This window comes from Anser cygnoides, chromosome 13 (genome assembly GCF_040182565.1).
Source record: "Anser cygnoides isolate HZ-2024a breed goose chromosome 13, Taihu_goose_T2T_genome, whole genome shotgun sequence".
Lineage (NCBI taxonomy): Eukaryota > Metazoa > Chordata > Aves > Anseriformes > Anatidae > Anser > Anser cygnoides.
The window spans coordinates 7447573-7466403 of NC_089885.1; the positions used below are offsets into that span (position 1 = coordinate 7447573).

An 18831-nucleotide genomic window follows, 5' to 3' on the forward strand; every position below is an offset into this window, starting at 1 on the left:
TCCCCATCTGCCACGAGTTTATTGGGCATACTGACGGAGAACAAACGGACAAAGACTTCCTGCTGCACAATTTGCCTGCGTGGTGTGGGCCTTTTGCTGAGGGAACCCAACACGGGAGAGCTTACATTAAATATGTTTTTTCTACACATATCAAACAAAATGAAATACCTAATTTCTGCATGTTCCTATGCAGGCAGCTGTGTGATTTTTCTTATGATTGTGACTGTACCATAAATCTGTTTCAGTAACAGGTAAGCAGAACGTGTGTGCTGTAGGTAGTGGAAGTATTGTAAGTGTATTGCCTTTGCCTTTTGGGAGTGACTGCTGAACCATTCTCTGGATCGGATTTTCTGTCTGAATTGCATCCCTACCGCTCCTGTTAGCTGCAGAGCTTTTTTGACTTGGGATCCCAGAATGTTTCTTCAGTTGCTGCATTTGCTTCTGGGCTCTTTATTGCTAAACTGTTTTTAATCATTGGTGAAGGTAGGTGTGCTTTAAGAAGTCTTAGCTTTTACAGTAAGAAACAACCTTTTGGGGATTATCGCAAATTAAAGAAGATACACTTAGAATTTTTGAATGATATATTTTCCACTGTACACAGTCACCTACAATAGAGGAGGGATATGTGCTTCAGTTACAATGGGCAGTGGGAAAAAATATCCTTGTGTATCATAGGAGTACTGGGATGCGGTCTGGAAGTAGTAAAGTGAAGAGGTCATAGGCCAGCCCTGCACAAGTGCAGGTTAAATCATTAAGACTTGCTAGCTATGCTCAGTGCTCTCTTTTAAAGAATGACATCGGGGGACACATGACAGAAATCTATGCGTATACTTCCTTTTGTGCCTCCAAGAGCTCTCTGGACGTTTTTTCCATCCCTGATACTTCAGTGACTTGGGGAACTGCCAGTGTTTTCCCTGTTTGCAATTTTTTTAGCAGCTTTTGGCTTCGCATTTTGAAGACCTTATCTGTGTTTGAAGGTTTAGGGCCTCATTTGTGGTGGAAGGAACAGTGGTTCTACACAAACGTCTATAATACAGTTTCTTTTAGTTTCAGGAAACACGATTTGAGCCATCGAATTTCTTCTAGCCACAAGAATCGTCATCAGAACCTTATCAAGGAATGTCTTTCTTGTGTTACACGTGTAACCCTCCTTTGCAGGTTATATTTGCACACACAGCTCTGCCCAAGGGGGGAGACTCTGAATCTTGGAGGCCAGATGGAGGAACTTGAGTGAGATCTTCCAGAGCCAAAAGCAACCAAGTTCTACAGCTCCTTTGTTCCAAACAACCCAAATTCAAAAATACCCAAACCAGCAGATAAAGCACAATTTTCTCCTTGCTAGCTCAGCAGCAGCCATCTGACGCAAGCTGATTTTCATCAAAATTATTTTCAGCAGAGCTGTTTATTGGGAAGCTATTTTTCTTCCTACAGGTGTTGTCTTTTGCTGGTGTTTTCTCTTTTGAAATGGAGATAAAAATAGATTTTTATCACAAATGGCTGGATGAGGCAGTTAGCTGTATTCTGAGGTTTTGTACATCACTACAGGATGCTTCATTCTATTAGTTTGCAGTTTTCTAGCACTCTGTGATCAGGTGAACCATGCTACCCCTGGAAACTTTCAAGGATGAATATGTTTTAATCATTATTTCTGGGATACAGTGTAGTCTTCCTTTTCTGTCATGGTCCGGATTTTTTGGATATCCTCAGGCAAGTCCCATACTGCTGGCTGAACTTCTGACTTAGTATTTTGCAGTTGTATTGTGTCTTATCACGAGCCGGAGAGCCTGTTTCACAGTTGCTGCCCAATGCCGTTGAAAAATGCCCTGAACAAGTGTGATCTAAATGACATTTTCATCATTTCGTGTTTGACCAACCTTGCTGCTACTGCTTTCTTGTGTTTCTTTGGCTCCCATAAAAAGTAAAATGTGACAGATAACAAAGCTCACCTTCTTTGAAAGGATTTGAAAGATGAAGGGAAGTATATGCTTATGTTTGGAGATGACAGCAACGTTGGAACTGCATGAGGGGTCTGGTACTTGATGTGCTTGAAATGTTTCTTGGTTTGTTTTAGGGGCACACTGATCATATGTGTCAGCTTTCTTCATAGAACTTCATTAAAATATATATTTATATTTAAAGATTAATACTTCAGCTTAGAAAGAAAAGCGTGTCCATAACCATATTGCAATAAAGTTATAAGAGATAAAACACTTGACAGGGTTAACAGGAAACACTTCTTGAGGTATGTCCAAGGAGTTGGTTTGCCACCTCAGCACAGATCTTTAGTAAGCAGACGTCGTCTTCAAGCCAGTAGACACTTCAGTGCAGAGTCTGGATAAAGCAGAAATCGTTCTGATGAAAGCTCTGATCCAGCTTTGATGTTCTAGAAACCAGATCCTGAAGGGTGCTGAGCATCTTTAATGCCAATGTGCCTCTCCAGATTGTTTCATATTTGCTATTTCGTTATATTTCTGTTTTACACAGCTCTCTGTGAGGATCTGTGTGACTTTGAAGATCAGCACCTCTCTTTCTTATTACGGATTTAGATCTAGGTTACGTGGCAATTCTGCAAATGCTGGTGAGCTGCAAGACTGGACTTTGTGGGACAGAGCCCTAGCTGGCATAGCTAGATTCTCTTGGAGCCAGTTGATGCTTATTACACCAGCTGTGCTTGAGCGCAGTAACTCTTTTGTAATGGAATCACAGTATGCTGGTTTCCCATTTCAGTTAATAACTTCTGAAAATAATGTAACTGCTTTTTGCTGATGAGGCATACCTGACTGCTTGGAAAAAATGTGTGCACAATACAAGGCAAATCTGCTTCCCTTTCTCTGCTGCATATTCAAGAGCACGGTAAAATATTGGTTGGAAAACAAATGAGGTAAGAATTGGGGTGTTGCTGGCGAACTCTGGAGAACCATCGTGTTGAGATGACGGACACTGCTGTCACCGTGCACATTCATCCTGGAGCAGATGCCTTCTGCTGTGTCCCCATCCACATCTGCTTACAGTCTGGATTTCATATCTGTTCTCTTCTCCCTTTGCAGGTCTTTTATATGGGAAAATAAAGAGCACTTCAGCCTTTCCTCTGTGCATTTGGTACTTGAAGGGGTTTGTTTGCGAAGGGCAGGCATGTAAGAGGTCCTGTTGGAATTATGTGATGAAGCATTGTGAGAGAGACCTCGAACAACCCAAACGTACTGCGTTCTTTCAGCAGCTGGCATAATGGACTATTTCTTAAATCCTCTAGGTGAAAAGTGAAGAGCTCTTTGCTGCATGGGCAGCTCTGGCAGTGTTGTTATGATACTGAAATATGTGCTGGGTCTGCAGAAGGCACCCCTTTTGGGGTCACAGGATTATGCAAGGTTCTTTTCTGGGAGTTAAAGAATATGTGTTTTAACTTCTGGAAGATTTTAGACTTTGCATTTATGGAGAGAAACTTAAAAACCTGGTAGAGCTTAGGGGGACCACAGGTCCAAGGAACAATAAAAACAATTCACAAACATTTTTTTTGAGTTAATTATAATGATTACTTTAGAAACATTTTTTAGCAGATCTTGTTATTTGGTATTGTCTGAAGTCCTCCAGGATTCCTTAATAAAGGATAGATATGGGAGGATAGATACAACACGGCAGGTGCTGTGACTAGTTCAACTTGCTTCATTGTCTGCAGGCAGGGACCAAAGACACAACACTTTGAAGGTGTGAACTGTCTGGTAATATGCAAAGGAGGCTCTTAGATAAATTTGCTATTCTCTCTCTCTTTCTTTTCCACAGCTGGAATGATTGCTGCTTCATCCTGTTTCTTCATAGCACTTTTTGCTGCTGCTGCTGTCATTTTACATGGTAAAGTGAGTCACGGAGGGACGGAGTGATGTGGGGAAGGTGGTGGTGTGGTCCGTAAAGTGCTTGCCCATATTTTGCCTTATTGGCTCAACTATCAGACTCTCCCTTTAATGACACCCACTTTAATACATTTAAAATTTTAAAGTAGGTGTAACTGTAGAAATCTGTAGTGTGTGCGCATCATTTCTACTGTCAAATATTTTCAATGATCCGGCCTATCAATAGGTAAAAGTCTGTAGTGGTAAATCTGTCTCTGCTTACTGCTAAACCTGCAGCTATTCCCTAACAACTGAGGATTTTACTGTAAAACACATTCAGCTATGGGGAGGTATTTGCACTGTTTTGCGGATTGCATCTGTCTCATTCTTGCCTTTGGAACCACCTTCAAGGAAAAGGACGGAGCCCTGTGTTTGGTAACGGTGCGATTTGGGAGCTCCCTCTGCTGCATTTACCGAGGCATTGAGTCCGAGCGGGCTGCGGGTTATCGCACGCCCGTCTGACTGCAGCAGCTCTGCTTCTGATTGCCAACAGTGCAAGCGTGAAGGGAATCGGGTCTGGTCTGTGCTCGCCTGGTGACATGTCATGCAGTTACCAAGTGTGCTGTATTTCAGAAAGTGCTTACCTGGGTCTGCCACTGTTGGTGTTTGTGACAGCCTCTGCCTATCGAGAGGAAATAGCTGTGGTCTGCAGCCAAGCTGACCTAGGACTCAGCAAGCCCCTCATTTGTGTGTTTGATCCTAATTGTGAGTGATGGGACAAATGCAGCCCAGACCTGAGCAGAGTTGAATAACTACAGCCGACTAGCCTTAGCCAAAAGGAGGGTAAGTGTGAGGCAGAGGGCTCAGTTCTCTTTACCTCCTTCTAGAAAATATGTCTGGATATAGTCTGTCTTTGTCCAGCAGTTTGTAAGGATATTTCTTACTGTGTTTGATACCAGTGATGAAAACGGTGCAGTTAAAACTCCTGTATGTGGGAAGTTAGTGGGCCGAAGCACCTGTGGGAGTGCTCTGCTGCGATGAGATTTTAGTCACTGTTTTTAATAGTGGTGTCAGCTGCAATCTGTAACTGCCTAGATTGATGTTTCATTTTTCTATTATAACTAGCACGTTTCATAACAGTAGAAGTTAAGAGTGTTAATGATTTGAGGGGTAAGAGAGAGAGAGCAAGAAAGACCAGCGAGACCTTCCTATACAAAGAACTTGTTCCCTCTGTGTGGCCAAGTTTATGCTGAAGAAGTGCTAGTAGTTCAGGGGGATTTTTTAGGGAGCTGTTTTCAGATAACATGTATTTACTGAGAAATCACGTACACTGCAGTTAGAAGCAGTATGTGCTGCTAGAAGCATCTAGTTCTGCTCCTTGTCCCTCACCTCCACGTGCATACCTAATATAGTTCGAAATGCTCAGAAATTTCATGTAAACATCCTGCTAACACTGCTAAAATGATTCTGTGTTTTTTTATTTATTTATATATTTATTTATTTTTATTTTTATTTTCTTTGTCAGGATTGTCTTGATTGTACCAGCCTTATGGCATTACTCTGTCTTTCTGTTCCTCAGACGAGCTCTGCAGCAACTGCTGACTTTGAAAAGAGCTCTGCAGGGTGTGATTGTGAGACAACGCCTTTCTCAAAGCACAGAACTGCCCTGTTAACTGCCCAAGGACCTGGGTGCTGTGTAAAAGCATTATAAACTTTGCCTATGACCAAGTTCAGCCTTAGTGATGACGTTGAGCTGCTTTTTCATACCTGTTTCTCGGATCAGAAGGTGAACTCGTTGCTCCCTCTTGTGGTATTTATAAAAATGTGAGAAAAGTTTGGGAAAAAAATGCCTATAATGCTGAGAAAGTTGAGAGTATGCATTTTCCTCATCATCTTGTGATGAGCTAAATGAGAACTTTGACATCAGCTCAAATGGCATGAAAGTAAAAGGTTTTATGAGATCAGACCACAGCCCTTAACAAATAGTTTTTTTTTTTTTTTTTTTTAAATCTGTATTGTAGCATTCAAACAGCCAGGGAAGCCAGGGAACACAGAAGAATGAAATACAGTTACATATAAGCTCTGATCTTTTTTTTTTTAATTTATTTTTTTTTCATATGCAAGGGAAAGAATAGCTTAGGGCTATTTGTCTAATACTGCCTAAAATTGTTTATGGTACTTTCATGCCACTTGGTATATTTTTCCATCATATGTTCTTGAGTGTTCGGCAGGTTTGTGGTTCAGAAGCGGAAAATGCGTTCCTTCTGTGTCTTGTTAGCTTTCTTGACCTTAGAGTGTACAAAACATTTAGATGTCTGAAGATCCTTCTCCATAGATAGAAATTATGTGAATTCCTACCCCAGAAATGAGAAAAGGAGTAGCAGTAGATAGCAAGACCCCAAATTACTGCAGGTTACTATGTACTGTGTAAAGATGTAGTGCTTTCCTGGACTTTTAATACCAGATTTGCTGATGTTCTTTTGCTGGAAATGCTTATGCACTTACAGATGTTTTTTTTGTGTGTGTCTTTATAGTGGATGTCAGATACGATGTCATCTGTGGTGCCAGGAGCCTGTCCGATGGGGACTTCATTGGCAGTGCACAGTAAGCCTCATCTCCTTGCAATGGGCTGACAGGTTACTGCATGCGTATGTGGGTGTCCAGAGCTCCAGCACGCACAGATACTCTGTGGTAATGAACTTGTCTTGAAGATACGGAGAGACAAGTGAGGAGCTTCAGAGAGGTGAGCAGTTTTGTGGTTAAAGCTGATGAATTGTATTACCCAGATAGAACAAGAGAGACAGGTACAGCTCATTTATACACGACCTAATACGTAGAGTTGTTGCCTTTTTGGACCAATAATAAGCTTATGTAATTTTGGTTAAACAATGATGGTATCACTGTCTGTGTTTTCATCCGACTGAAAAAAATCTACAGCCCTCTTTGGTAGGGGAGACCCTCTTTGAATTGCTTTGATGTCAGCTGCCTGCTTTGCAGTGTTCAAACATGCAGTCCAGGGTGTGAAAGCACGTGTTTCAAGCACAGCAGCTGCCTGCTGGGGAAATTATTTGACCAGGTGGACCTGCTTGGTAGCAGTGGACTATGTTTCTTGCAACTCAAGCTGCAGGCTTTCCGTGGAATGTCTTGTGGGAAGCATCTTCTTTTGCCTCATGTTAGAACATGGAAGCCACCTTTTGCCATGCCTAAATTGCAGTATCTGGGCTAGTAGCATTCTGCAGTTTATATCATGTCTTGTCCTCTCTATTGGCCTCTGTTGACCTTAGTTATATCCATTTAACGTCTGCAGTCTCCAGCAGCACCAACAGTGGACAATATGAACCACTGGTATTCACTACATATATTGTGGTTTTGAGAATGTGGTGAAAGATTTCGGTATTAAAGAAACACTGATTTTGATGTGGTTCTCTTCATAGTTCCAGTCAAAATTACTTTGCATTTCCCTTTGTTGTGGTTTGAAGAATTTGAGTCAACTGTAGAGTGTGTTGTAGATATTTGTAATTTTAGTGCTGAAATAGGAAAAAACAAATCCAAGGAAACCAATTGTTGCTTTATTTGAATTAGAAGCTGGGCTTTATGCAACATGTGCGTTATTGCTTTATGCAATAATTTTACAGCAAGTGCTATATGCAATGCTAGCACTGAGTGAGCCACCAGGTCTTGTATTTCCAGTACAAGCTATTGTAAAAGTGAAACATCCTTGACTGAAAGCTCTTCATGTTAAGTTTCAGTCAAACATTTAATTAGTATATCCAGGGTGCATTTAAGCAGATAGGTGTCTCCTCTGTTACTTTTTCCAGGTGGTCATGTTGCAGGGGGCCTACAGGGGTTGAGATAAATATTTCAGTTGCTTAAACTGTTTGCTTAATGGTGGGACATGTGTTGAAACATACATGAGATGTGCTGGAGTACTGATTGCTCAGGCAGCCCCCAGCCCCCTTTAGCCCTCTCATTGCATGGGCAATAGAGGATGGATGATTCCACTGAGCAGTCGACTACGTGCAAGTGGCGGATGAAAGATTTCACAGGGAACTGGAGAACAAAACACAATGAAAAATGTTCCATCAAAAAAAAAAAAAAGAAGGTAAAAAGCCAGTGAACCAAAACAAAGTTAACTAGGAGGTTGTGAAAAACCCATCGTGTGGGTGCTGGAGGTGCAAGCTGCCTGTTGGCCGTTGTGGTTTAGGTACAGTTGGTGTTGGGATGTGCTAACTGGAACCTGAAGACTGGGGCAAATCCGTTTCTTTCTCTTTGTCCTTAAACGGCCTCAGTGCTGCTAGCTCCAGGCATTTATGCTGCAGGTGACAGTTGCTGGGTGGTTACAAAACTGGCCTGGAAATCCCTGAGATTACAATAAATAACTGAAAGCATGAGTTCCTTTTTATATGCTTTCTGGCTTGGAGCTGTTTGAGTTACATATGTGGTGTACTGCTCCCAGTACCTGCAAGGGCTATGGCTCCTTTTGCTCTCTAAATGGAAAAGCCGAGTTTCTGATGGGATCACATGGCTCCAGCAGCAGGGTCTTTAAAGCAGACCCATGAGACAGTGCAGCACTTGTGGTGAGTTATGGGAGGTCTGACAATGCTGTTTAAAGAAAAAAAAAGCCTGTATCTTGGCTCTTGCTGCCCGTTTCCTTGCAAAACCCTTGTGTGTACTGCTCTCCTGCCTAGTACAGACAGTAACATGATTTTTGTCCCCAAAGTAGCCCTGTAAAAGGGGAGGCTGTTGTAATTGCAGAGAAACGAAGCCGAGATTTATTTTTACATTAACCTGGAACATAAGTATCTTTCATCCTGTTAGGCTCTTTCACAGTCCTCCTTAATGGACTAAACTTGCTAGTTTGTCTCTTTATCATTTTGATAGACCTGTTAAATGAAACCCTGAGAGATCAGACAATTTAGTCCTGTGGCCAGTGGCAGCTTTTCATAGCAGTGATTTCTAGCTGGGTTGTACGTGCCAAATGTCCAGGCCGCATGTGCTTATCAGCATCCATTATACTTTTTGTTGACTTGAACCATTAATAACCTGTCAGATTAGGTAATTAGGCTGTCTCTAGTAGCCAGGGGAAATTGTTTTTCCCTAACTGATGGTATGGGTTGTGCAGTTGTGCAGATAAGCACTTGGTCAAATGGTGGCTCAGGCGATTTTTAACTGGCCTTGCTGATGAATGCAGAACTAGTGCTGAAACGTGAGGGGCAGATAGCAACACAGAGACAGGCACCAAGAAAAATAACCTGCCTCTTTCAGAACTCTCTTCAAATAAGATGCTAATTATGGATCTGATTCTGCAAATCTCCTGCACGTAGGAGTAACCCTGTTAATTTCAGTGCTGTGTGGTTTTATAAACATTGTTCATTCCTTCTGAATTAAAGCTGATCCCGGACTTGGGGAACCAAAGGGATCCTCTGAAGGGGGTGTTGTTTTAATTCAGTGGACAAAGCTGGCTACTACTAATGCCCGCTGCTGCTCTGAGACGCTTTTTGTGCAGTGACCTTCTCTCTTTGGCACTGATGGAGTCTGTTGTGTCCAGGAGTTGCTTCAGCAGTTCGTAGATGCGGGAGGACTGTTCCATTCAAGCAGGAATCCCAGTTCTCAGGTGCATGACGCTTACCTGTTTCTAGGACCCATCAATCTTCACTTCAGTGTGAAAAGGCAGAAGTTTGTGGCAGTATCCATCAAACAGATGTGTCACTTGAGTTACGTGAAGGCTTTCTGTCAAAATAGACAAGAAAATGAATTCTCCTGAAAAGCCATTTGGGTTTCCCATGATTGAGGACTTAGGTCCTCAGAGCTTGCCTGCTTTTATTTGTGCCAACTGATAAGACGGGTGCAAGAGTTGCAGAGGCTACCTTATCTCCCAGATTGTTAAGGTGAATGAATTCTTGCACAGAACAGCATTCAAAGAGAGAACCTGACCATACCCCCGTCAAAAACCTACCCATACCTCTGAATTGGAATGATGTGTCGGAGAGAAGCCAGGCAGCATGCAGCCAGTGACTCCCACGATCTGATTGTGGCTGCTGACAGATTCCCACAAAGGGCTGTGAGATGGTAGCAGCAAGATGTGCTCAGCTGCCAGTCCTGTCAGCTCTCCGTGACACCGAGCAGGGGTGCAGGGGAGCTCTAGGAGCTGGAGAGATGGAGTGGTCTCTGCACAGGTAAACGTTACGGTGAATGTCTCGAGAGGGAAGACTTGGTTCTGGCTTAAAGCCACCTGCCCGTGCTCACCTTGCACCCCAGATAAATGCAGTGGGGTCACAGACAGGTCTGGGGGGAAGTTGACACTGCGGACACCTCAGATGACCTGCTAGCCAGCCTGCCTCTACCGAGTCATTGCGCTTTGAGTCCGGGTGTGTTACAGAGGTTTGGGATCTGCCACTGCGATATGTGGCCCAAACCCAACCACCCCAAAATCCAAGTACTTTGACAGGCCAGCCCTGTCTGGGATATATAATGCAGGAGAAGGAAAGCTTCTTTCCCCAGTAAGAAGTCCCAAAATGACATGTGTCTGACCAGTGGGTTTTCCTAGCTCCCTGATGTGTCCTCTGGGAGATGCACACAGGATGTGAGCCAGGCCAAGCGTAGAACTGGTGCTTGCCTTGTAGAAGTACCCAACGGATCCCCAGGGGAGCCAGGTGTTTCCTGCTTGGGTAAGAGGAGGAAAGTTCTGTGCAAGAATTCGTTCCTTGCCTCTGCCCAAGGAATAGCCTGTGTTTGTGCTTGTATGCAGCCCCTGGTGGGATGACAAAGCTCATGCATTTAAATGTCGGTGAAGAAATTTTGCTGAACCTCTAGCTGATAAAAATAGAAGATGACTTTGAACTTTCTCGATTTGATTTACTGTTTGAATTTCTTTGGTTGTGGGCTCCAATGCAGCATTAGGCATTTAATTTACAGTTCAAGGACTGGAGGCAGCTGATCTCTGGACAGCGATCCATTAGAAGCCAGCCTTATCCATCACCGAGATGGGTTAAGCCACTGCTTGGTTTGTGGAAGTGGCCAGATTGAGTGTATTGAACTTTTCACTTAAAACAAGACTAAAATCCCCTTGCTTTGAAGTTCAGCAGTCAGAATTAGACTCCGGCAGTTCCTGTCTCTTATTTTAGGGTTGCAGTGGAATTTTCAGTATTGCTTTTTGTTAATGTAGTTGCAGGCTATGAGCTAACCCAATTCAAACACAGTCTGCATGCTGGCTTTGTCTGCCTTCCCTCCTGTCCCCTTGTCCCCATGGGGCACGTATGTTGTGGTAGTGCCCATACCTGCCTCTCCTTAGCTTGACAAGCACAGCAGCACTGTTGTAAAGCCCTTTGTCCCCTAGGTCTGGCAAAATGTTAGCCAGAGGATGGGCTGCAATAAATCAGAGTCCACTTTTTAGTATCAGGAGGCAATTTACGTTTGTAATTAACTTTCAGGCTGGGCAGCTTTTCTTTCCAGAACGTGAATTGGGCTCAGAGACTGTGACAGGGAGGGGGACAAGGCGGCATCGAGGCATGAGAGGCCAGAGTCAGGCTGCCCAGAGAGTGGGAGCGCTGCAGGCGTGCAGTGGGATTCCCCGTGAAGCATGCTCTGTGTTCACAGGTGGTTGCTTTCTAAAGCCATACACATACTGCTGAGCTGCAAGATCTAAGTACATCAGGGCTTTGATGGCTAATGAAAGCTTATTGTGGATTCCCTGGGAATTAACCCAGCGCAGCTCCCAGCTTCACAGCAACAACAACCACGCAATGGAGACCTCAGAAAGCCCAGGCTCCCACTGTTACTTTTACCGGAGCTAGCAGGGGAGGCACAGCCCACGACCCCAGCCCTGCTCTCCTGTACCCTGTGCCCTCCTGGTCCCTGCTGGGAGCGGGCCCGGGGCCGGGCTGGCCGCACGGTGTCGCCCGCCGGCCGCACACAGCTGCCTGTGACAGACAGAAGGACCTCCGTGTGCCACCCCCTTCTCGTCGTGGAGCCCACGCGTCTCTGGAGCTGTTGGTGCTCCACATGTAGGTCTGTATTTTGGCAGCTTTGCAGATATCAGCAGTTAGGTAGGTGGACATGCTACCTGTGATAGCAGGAGCCTGAGGCATCTCCAAACAACTTCTGTTATTGTTCTGCAGCATCCTGGGAAAGCAGATGAAATTAGCTTGTTTCAGACATCAAGTACTGGTAGGAGCTAAGAAAAAACAAGAGTAAGCAGTCAGAGGGCAAGAAAGGAACTTTTTTCCTTCTCCATCCAAACATCTTTTTATTCTGTAAAATAGTCTGTATGAAAATTATGTTGTGTCTATATGTTTAGCCTATAAAAACTGTTTAGTTTGTACGAAAACTATGTTGTGTCCATATGTTTAGTATACAAAAACTATGTTTAGTCTGTATGAAAACTGTTGTCTGTATGTTTAGTCTACAAAACTGTGTTTAGTCTGCATGAAAACTATGTTATGTCTAGTCTCTAGAGAAAGGCCAAGGAGAAAAAAGGCAAAAAAATAACTGGCCTAGTAGAATTCAGCTGTGAATCTTAGATAAAATTAAACAGGCCATTATGAACAGCTCTTATAAAGGTGACATTCAGGTTGAAAGGGAACCCTGTGGGCATCCAGCCAAACAGATGCAAAGGACAGGAAGTCATTTCTGAACCCCAGAAGCACCCGGCTATGGATTGCACAAGGGGCTTTGCATAAGTAAAAAATACATTTTCAAAAGTCTTGGTGCATTTCAGGACACTACATCTTATTTTCAAAGGTGACGGAGCAACCAAGGTCTCAGCATCCTTTTGACTTGGTGCAGGAATTCATCCGCTGAGGTCTCATGAGCCCAGCAAGTGGTGCTGCTTGTTACAAGGTAATGCCTCCGGCTGCTCCTTGTCCCTGGGGAGATTGCACCACCCATAGTAGCTGGTTCAGCTCCTAAGCCTTCACAGTTCTGTGCTGTACCTTAAACCATTGCTTGCAGCCTGTGAATGTGCTACACTGGGAGCTGCAGTGGCCGAAGTCTCCAGTTCATAACTTGTATGGAACTGGCTGAAACAGCTGAAGATGTAACCCTTCTTGCTGGTTATTCCTGACCTCTACAGCTGCTGCAGCTTAACCTGAAAGTGCTCATGAGTCAGAGCCCTAAATCCGTATCAGAAGGAAACCTGGGGCTTTAACCTGGTGTCTACTCATTGGTGGTTAGAACAAAATATGAATCTGTTTTATTCCTTGTTTGTTCTGCTGAGCAACTGCTCCTTATTCCACGGAGAGCAGCTTCTCTAGGAGATTTCTATAGCCAAACTTGCTAATAGAAGGTATTTCTCTGCTTCTCCAGGCAAATCAGAAGGGTATTTCTGGGGAACAAATGGCTAAAGAGGTGCTGTCCCCGACAGTGTTAGATTGGCATGAATTAGTGAACTGTTCCCGTTGCCCGGAACACTTGGAACCCCAGCAGAAGTTGGTCACCCTCTGTTTTAGTCAGCAGGCTTGTTATCCTTCTGCCATCAGAAATTTGGGCACGTTAGCCTAAGGAGCTTTGTTAAGAGTCCTTGGCTATGGCCAACGTGCAGTAGACTATTATCCAACGCTCTGTTGTAATTCTGCAATGTTGCATTTTGCCACCATGGACAGCGAGTCGGCTGTCTGCAAGGCAGCTGCAAAAGGTAATCTGGTGACATACGCACGGCAAACATTTGAAGCAGCATTTTGTGCTGGGAACTGCCTTTCATCTTGTCAGACATCAGTTCTGGAAGCCTCCCTCAGGTGTATGGCAGATGTGTTATCTTCCCTTTCAGGTGGGGATTCTAGGCAGAGAGCTGGAGGGACTGACTTAGCCTAGAGATTAGGAACCACACCTACTTTCATGCCAGGGTCCAGACCCTTTGGCACGGCAGGCCCTGGGCTATGTTTACAGCATGACTTTAGATAGTGTTGTGGTGTGCAAACACTTGCTCTGTTTACTGGAAGTGGAATAGATGTGACAAACAGGGAGCCGTAAGGACAGGAATAACGAAAACAGTAGTTTCACACTCCAGTTGGGTTTCAGCACACAGCTCAGGGAATTGCCCTCGTACTACTGGGAAGCGCTCAGTGGGATGGGATGTTGTACAAGGTGGGGTTTCTTTGAGCAAAGCCCCACTTCAACACCTATTTCATTGCCCTCCATGGCTGGGCAAACCAATGCTTGTGTCCAGCCCTTGGTGGACTATTTAGTACCCTGGCTAACTATCCATCATTTAGCTGCCCTACTGCTGTGCTGCCGTTTCGGGTGGGTTCCTGCTTCATCCTGGGTAATGAAATTGCTCATAAGCGCACAAATGCTGTAGCTTGCAATGCTCAGGAAACTGACAGTCGGCTGTGATAAGTGATTTGAGCAAAAATAACAATGAGATCTATTCTCAGCCTTGCCACTGACAAAGCAATCAAAACACACATGGAAGGATGTGTTTAGAGGAGGCAATGACATTCTCACACTGATAGAAATTAACCTTTAGTAGCCCTAAGGACCAAGGCAGGCAAAGTGGTAGGCAGATGTAAATTGCTCAGTCAAAATCTGTTGTTTGTGATTGAGATGAATGAGGAGACCTTGCCACTAGATTTCCATCAGTGCCAGTGCCTTGAGGGAATGAAAAAAAATGTCCTCTAAATACGGTGGGGGCCGGAGAGACTCTGAGAACAGAACTCATTCCCTGCCTGCTGGTAACTGGCCCCAGTTTGTGGAGGATTGCACTCCATGTGATTCTCTGCATTGCCAACGTGAGCCCACACTGCACAGCTAACCCAGCTGGGGGAGAGACAGCTGGCTGGCATTCTGTCCCCTGTAGCATCAGCCCCAGGCCCAAGTTCTCATCATCTCTGCATTATCTTCATGAACCATGGATGTGAGGTGGGGCAAGGCAGGCAAAACAGAGCTAGACTCTGTTTCATCCAGTAACAATCCTGCAGTAAAGCTTTTAGGTCAGAAATGGGCACTTTACTAGAAAGGAACAGAGAAGTGTTTAACGTTTTCTGTAAGGGAAAATCCCAGAGGAATGGTCAAGATACCGGTGAGTTATCACTATAGCATCTGATCTGGGAGCTGGGATTCTCTGTCAGTGGATGTAGGAAGGTTCTCCTGGGATGATTACAGTTTGAGATGTATGTAAAACCCACTAGGGCTATTTTGGATGTTTTTTCCTGTGCCCATTTCTGGTGTGTGTTGTCAGAAATTGCTCCCAGCCTGCTGCTCTGCTCAACCAGCTGTCTTGGAGAGCTTTGGAAGGAGAGAGACAAAAATGAGAGGGGACCTAGATTAAGACTAAATCCAGAATCTGATGGTGGGTAACTCCTGAATGTTAAAGAAGATACAGAAGTTGGTCGGACTTTACTGCCTGGGTTTAGTCTTCCTATGGCTTATCTCAACCCCATTGGAAGCAAGAGAGCAAGACCAGTCATGGCATTTCCTTCTGTTGCCTTGTCCACAATGTGGAGCTGGAGGGGGTTCACTAGGACCAGGATTTGTTTGTCAGTCTGCATGGTTTTAGGGAGCTGGTTTGCTGCAAAGCAACTGTTAGCACAGCTGAACCAGCAACAGGGCTGGAGATGGATGTCAGGGACAAGAACCACTGACAAGAAAAGTCACGGACCCAGTTTTCTCTTGGCTTTTTACTGAGAGTTTCATGTTGTGGCAAAAAGCAACATGGTCTAATGCACGCAGCTATGAGCATCCTGCAGCATCCAATATCAAGTGCAAGAGCATAATAAAGCATTGATCAGCTCTTCTCTCCACCACAACGTGCCCTTACATACTGCTGTCCTGAAATTATTGATTAGCCCGGGGTCCTGCTGATCTTGTGCTGCAAGCTGTTCTTGTGCTCAAACATCTGTTCAGTCTCTTCTCACTCTTTGGAAACAAAAGCCACCTCACTTGTCTGGACGCTCATTTTTGCATTGTGTGTAGCAGCCTGGAGTGTGCAAAGCATTGCTCATCTTGTAGGGTACCTGGGTGAGCAGGACACTGGGGATGGCTCACTGTCTCTCTGGAGTAAGGGTTGAATTTCTCATTTTGTGAAAACTTGCAAAAATCACAAAAATGTCAGTGTTCCTGTATTATGCCCCAGCTGTTTGTTGTACTTTCTTCATCTCCAAATTGATCCCTTTATATTGGAGTGATTTATATTCTACATATTGCAGTTGGTGTGGCCTCTGCCCTTCCTCAGAATGCTTCATATACCTGCTAACTTCTGATACATGTTGGGGTCAGCTTCCTGCGCCTCTGCTATAAGCCCGGATCTGAAATGGAGTATGTACATAACCCTTTGTTACTTCTGGCTCTGGAATTTTGGAACCTGTGGCTACTGAGGATACACTTTGCTTCCTTCTTCCTATCCCATAGGCAGGACATGCAGATTTTTCTGTGCTCTATTGGCATGATTCCCCCTTTGTTCCCAACCAGAACTTCAGCATAATTAATAAGCAGACTGTGCCCAGAAAATGGTATTTGTGTTTGATGTGTTGGGACAGAAATTTGTAGATTGTTTGGGTACTCAAAGAACATGTGACTCAGTAAGAGTCCTTCCAGCAAAGACAAGCTTTCAACTAAACCAGACTATGTAATTATTTACCTGCTGACCCGAGTGCTTTGATCTAGGTTGTTTCCAGTCACGTGGAATTACAGCAGCATCCTTTTCTCATACTGGTTTGCTACAGCTGCCCCCATAACGTGTTGTTCTAAGATGTCACAGATTCAGGTATGTTGGTTACTGTGCGAAGCTTGTAGTGCTGATAAAGTCCTAGAAGCCCATCGTTTGGATACTGCTCTGGGGGAGCGAGGCTGTGTTCAGTGAGGTCAGAAGTGCGCTTCAGTTTCTGCAGAGCTAAAAGCGTGTCTATAAAATGTCAAGAGGAGAAATTTATCCTTGTCTTGCATGTTCTCTTACTTATTACATTTCTCATATAATTCTGCACATACCTGTGCTTGCAGCTTAGTTTTGCAATTTTCGTATCTCATCAGAGGCTCACACGCATGCTGTTTTAGAAGCATAGAATGAAACGTAATGGGAAAGGACTTAACCTCTTAGTTTAGGGAGAGATTTATTCTCCTAGTCTATTTATATTGAATTAAGCTCTGTTATTACTCTGTCTTCTCTATTGATTACCTTCTCGTATGTTTAGAGTGAGCAATTGCTATAATCTTCTAACTTGCTGACATTTGAAAAGAGGGAATTCAAACACCCTCGTTTTAAGGTCTTTTTCTTAAATATATTTACCAAATTCTGTAATTTATCCATTATCCACCCCTTAGGTTCATCTGTCTATACGTAACTGTGCCTGCTTGCAGTGTGTGTGATGATAACACTCTGCGATGTGGTTTTCTTCACTGTAGGCAGAAAATCGGCAGCTGACAAATGAATCCATCAGACTTCTGCAGAAAGAACAGACAATTTCTGGATTATTACAACTTCCAAGAGCATCACTGCAAGTATTTTATCACTTCAAGATTTCTCTGCTTGTGTAGTTAAGCAGATCTTGATTAGGCTTTTCTGGAATTCTGCTTCTTAATGACTCTAAATAACGTTACTCCTTGAAATCATGTTATCCATGTACCATGGTATCCAAAATTTTTTCTATGCATGTGGAAGGTAAAATGCCAAGCATATATGCAGTCTGGTTTTACTGGTTTTTATCTCAAGCTTTGAGCATTAATATAGTTCTTAGAATCTGGAAAAGCAGGGCAAATAATTTTTCATTCTGCTTTTTTGGTGGGTTGATGCTTCCCTCTTTATTAATCAAAATTAGTTTATTTTCACAAGTTTTGGCTCTGCTGAATTGGTTATGCTTAAGTATGGAGTGAGACCCTTGGAGGTAGTCACTAATCTGCAGGCATTCATGTAACAGAGTCGTTATAACACATTGCACGGGGTACATGCATGGGTACCCTCAGTCACTAAGGGGAGCTATTTTGTAACAGAAGTGAGTTACAAGAAGGGAAAAATGGAGCTGATGTTGATGCCAAGAGAAAAACTGACTGATCGAGCATTTTTTTCCTGAAAATTTATCTTACACTGAGGTCTCATTGGTATTTAGAAGCCAGTGGTCCCTTTACCTTGGAGCAAGACAGCATAGAAGGCAGAGCTCACAGGGGGTGCACCTAACTTGTGGAAGGCCAGATCCCCCACTGTTAACTTCACATAACTTTGGAAAAGGCTTCTGACCTGCTTCCCTTATGAACAGCAACATAAGTTCATGCCTGAATTTTTTCTTTGCACCTTGTCTAGATATTTATACCTGTGAACAGGGAGTGTTGAGCTGCCGCCAAGAAAAAAAGAAAACTCTTATTTGGAAGAATTTTGTAGTCACTTTGTGCAGGCAGAAATGAAGACTTAAAGGCTGTGGCAAAGGAGAGTAAGACCTGGAGACTGTCTTGAGCTCCGTGGAAATGATCAGACAGAATCCTTCCCCATCGCAGAGCACTTCTGGCATGTCGTTGGTATGTTGTCTGCATTCATCAACTGCAGGGTTTGCCCAAGGCAGCCAAAAAGTACTGGAGGGACATATAGGCCCCAACCCTTGCATCTCTGCTAGTTCCCCTTGTCACTCTGAGAATTATATGACATGTCATTTTCTGTCAGCTTCTTTTCTCCTTCAGGAGTGCTGAGGCAAATAATTTAGCTTGTTCCAGAAAATGTTATTTTTCTATCTCAATAAATTAGCCTGGCTGCTGTATCTCTCCAAGCCATTGAGGCTGCTTCACTCATAGCACCCCAAGTGTCCTCTACACTTGATTTTTTTATTATTATTTATCTGAATGTCTTGCATCATCTTTTATTTATCCTACCCCTTTGCTATTCTTCTCATTTGTTCAGCTGCAAACTTCAGTCTTCTCAGTCTTCAGTGCCTGATGTTTGGTGTCCATATGCCTCTAGAGCTCTTTATGGCTTTGTAGCAGTCTTTATTGTCCTTTTATGTCCAAGGAAAACTCACTGAGTGAATCATGTCCTTACCACTGAGCCCAAAACAGTCCTTTCACACACCATAGAACATCCAAGCCACTTGTCTCT

The 18831-nt window shown here is 43.8% G+C and overlaps 1 protein-coding gene across 2 annotated transcripts in view; it reads left to right on the top strand.

The window, feature by feature from the left end:
• The first annotated feature begins 4285 nt into the window (after positions 1–4285).
• IL1RAPL2 (interleukin 1 receptor accessory protein like 2) overlaps positions 4286–18831 on the top strand; it is a 425448-nt gene continuing 410902 nt past the window's right edge. For both annotated transcript variants that reach the window (XM_048075288.2, XM_048075281.2), the window contains exons 1-6: positions 4286–4667; positions 5404–5610; positions 6359–6567; positions 16422–16521; positions 17157–17252; positions 18049–18260. The gene's annotated coding sequence lies outside the window, so the exon portion shown is untranslated. The remainder of the gene's footprint in view (positions 4668–5403; positions 5611–6358; positions 6568–16421; positions 16522–17156; positions 17253–18048; positions 18261–18831) is intronic.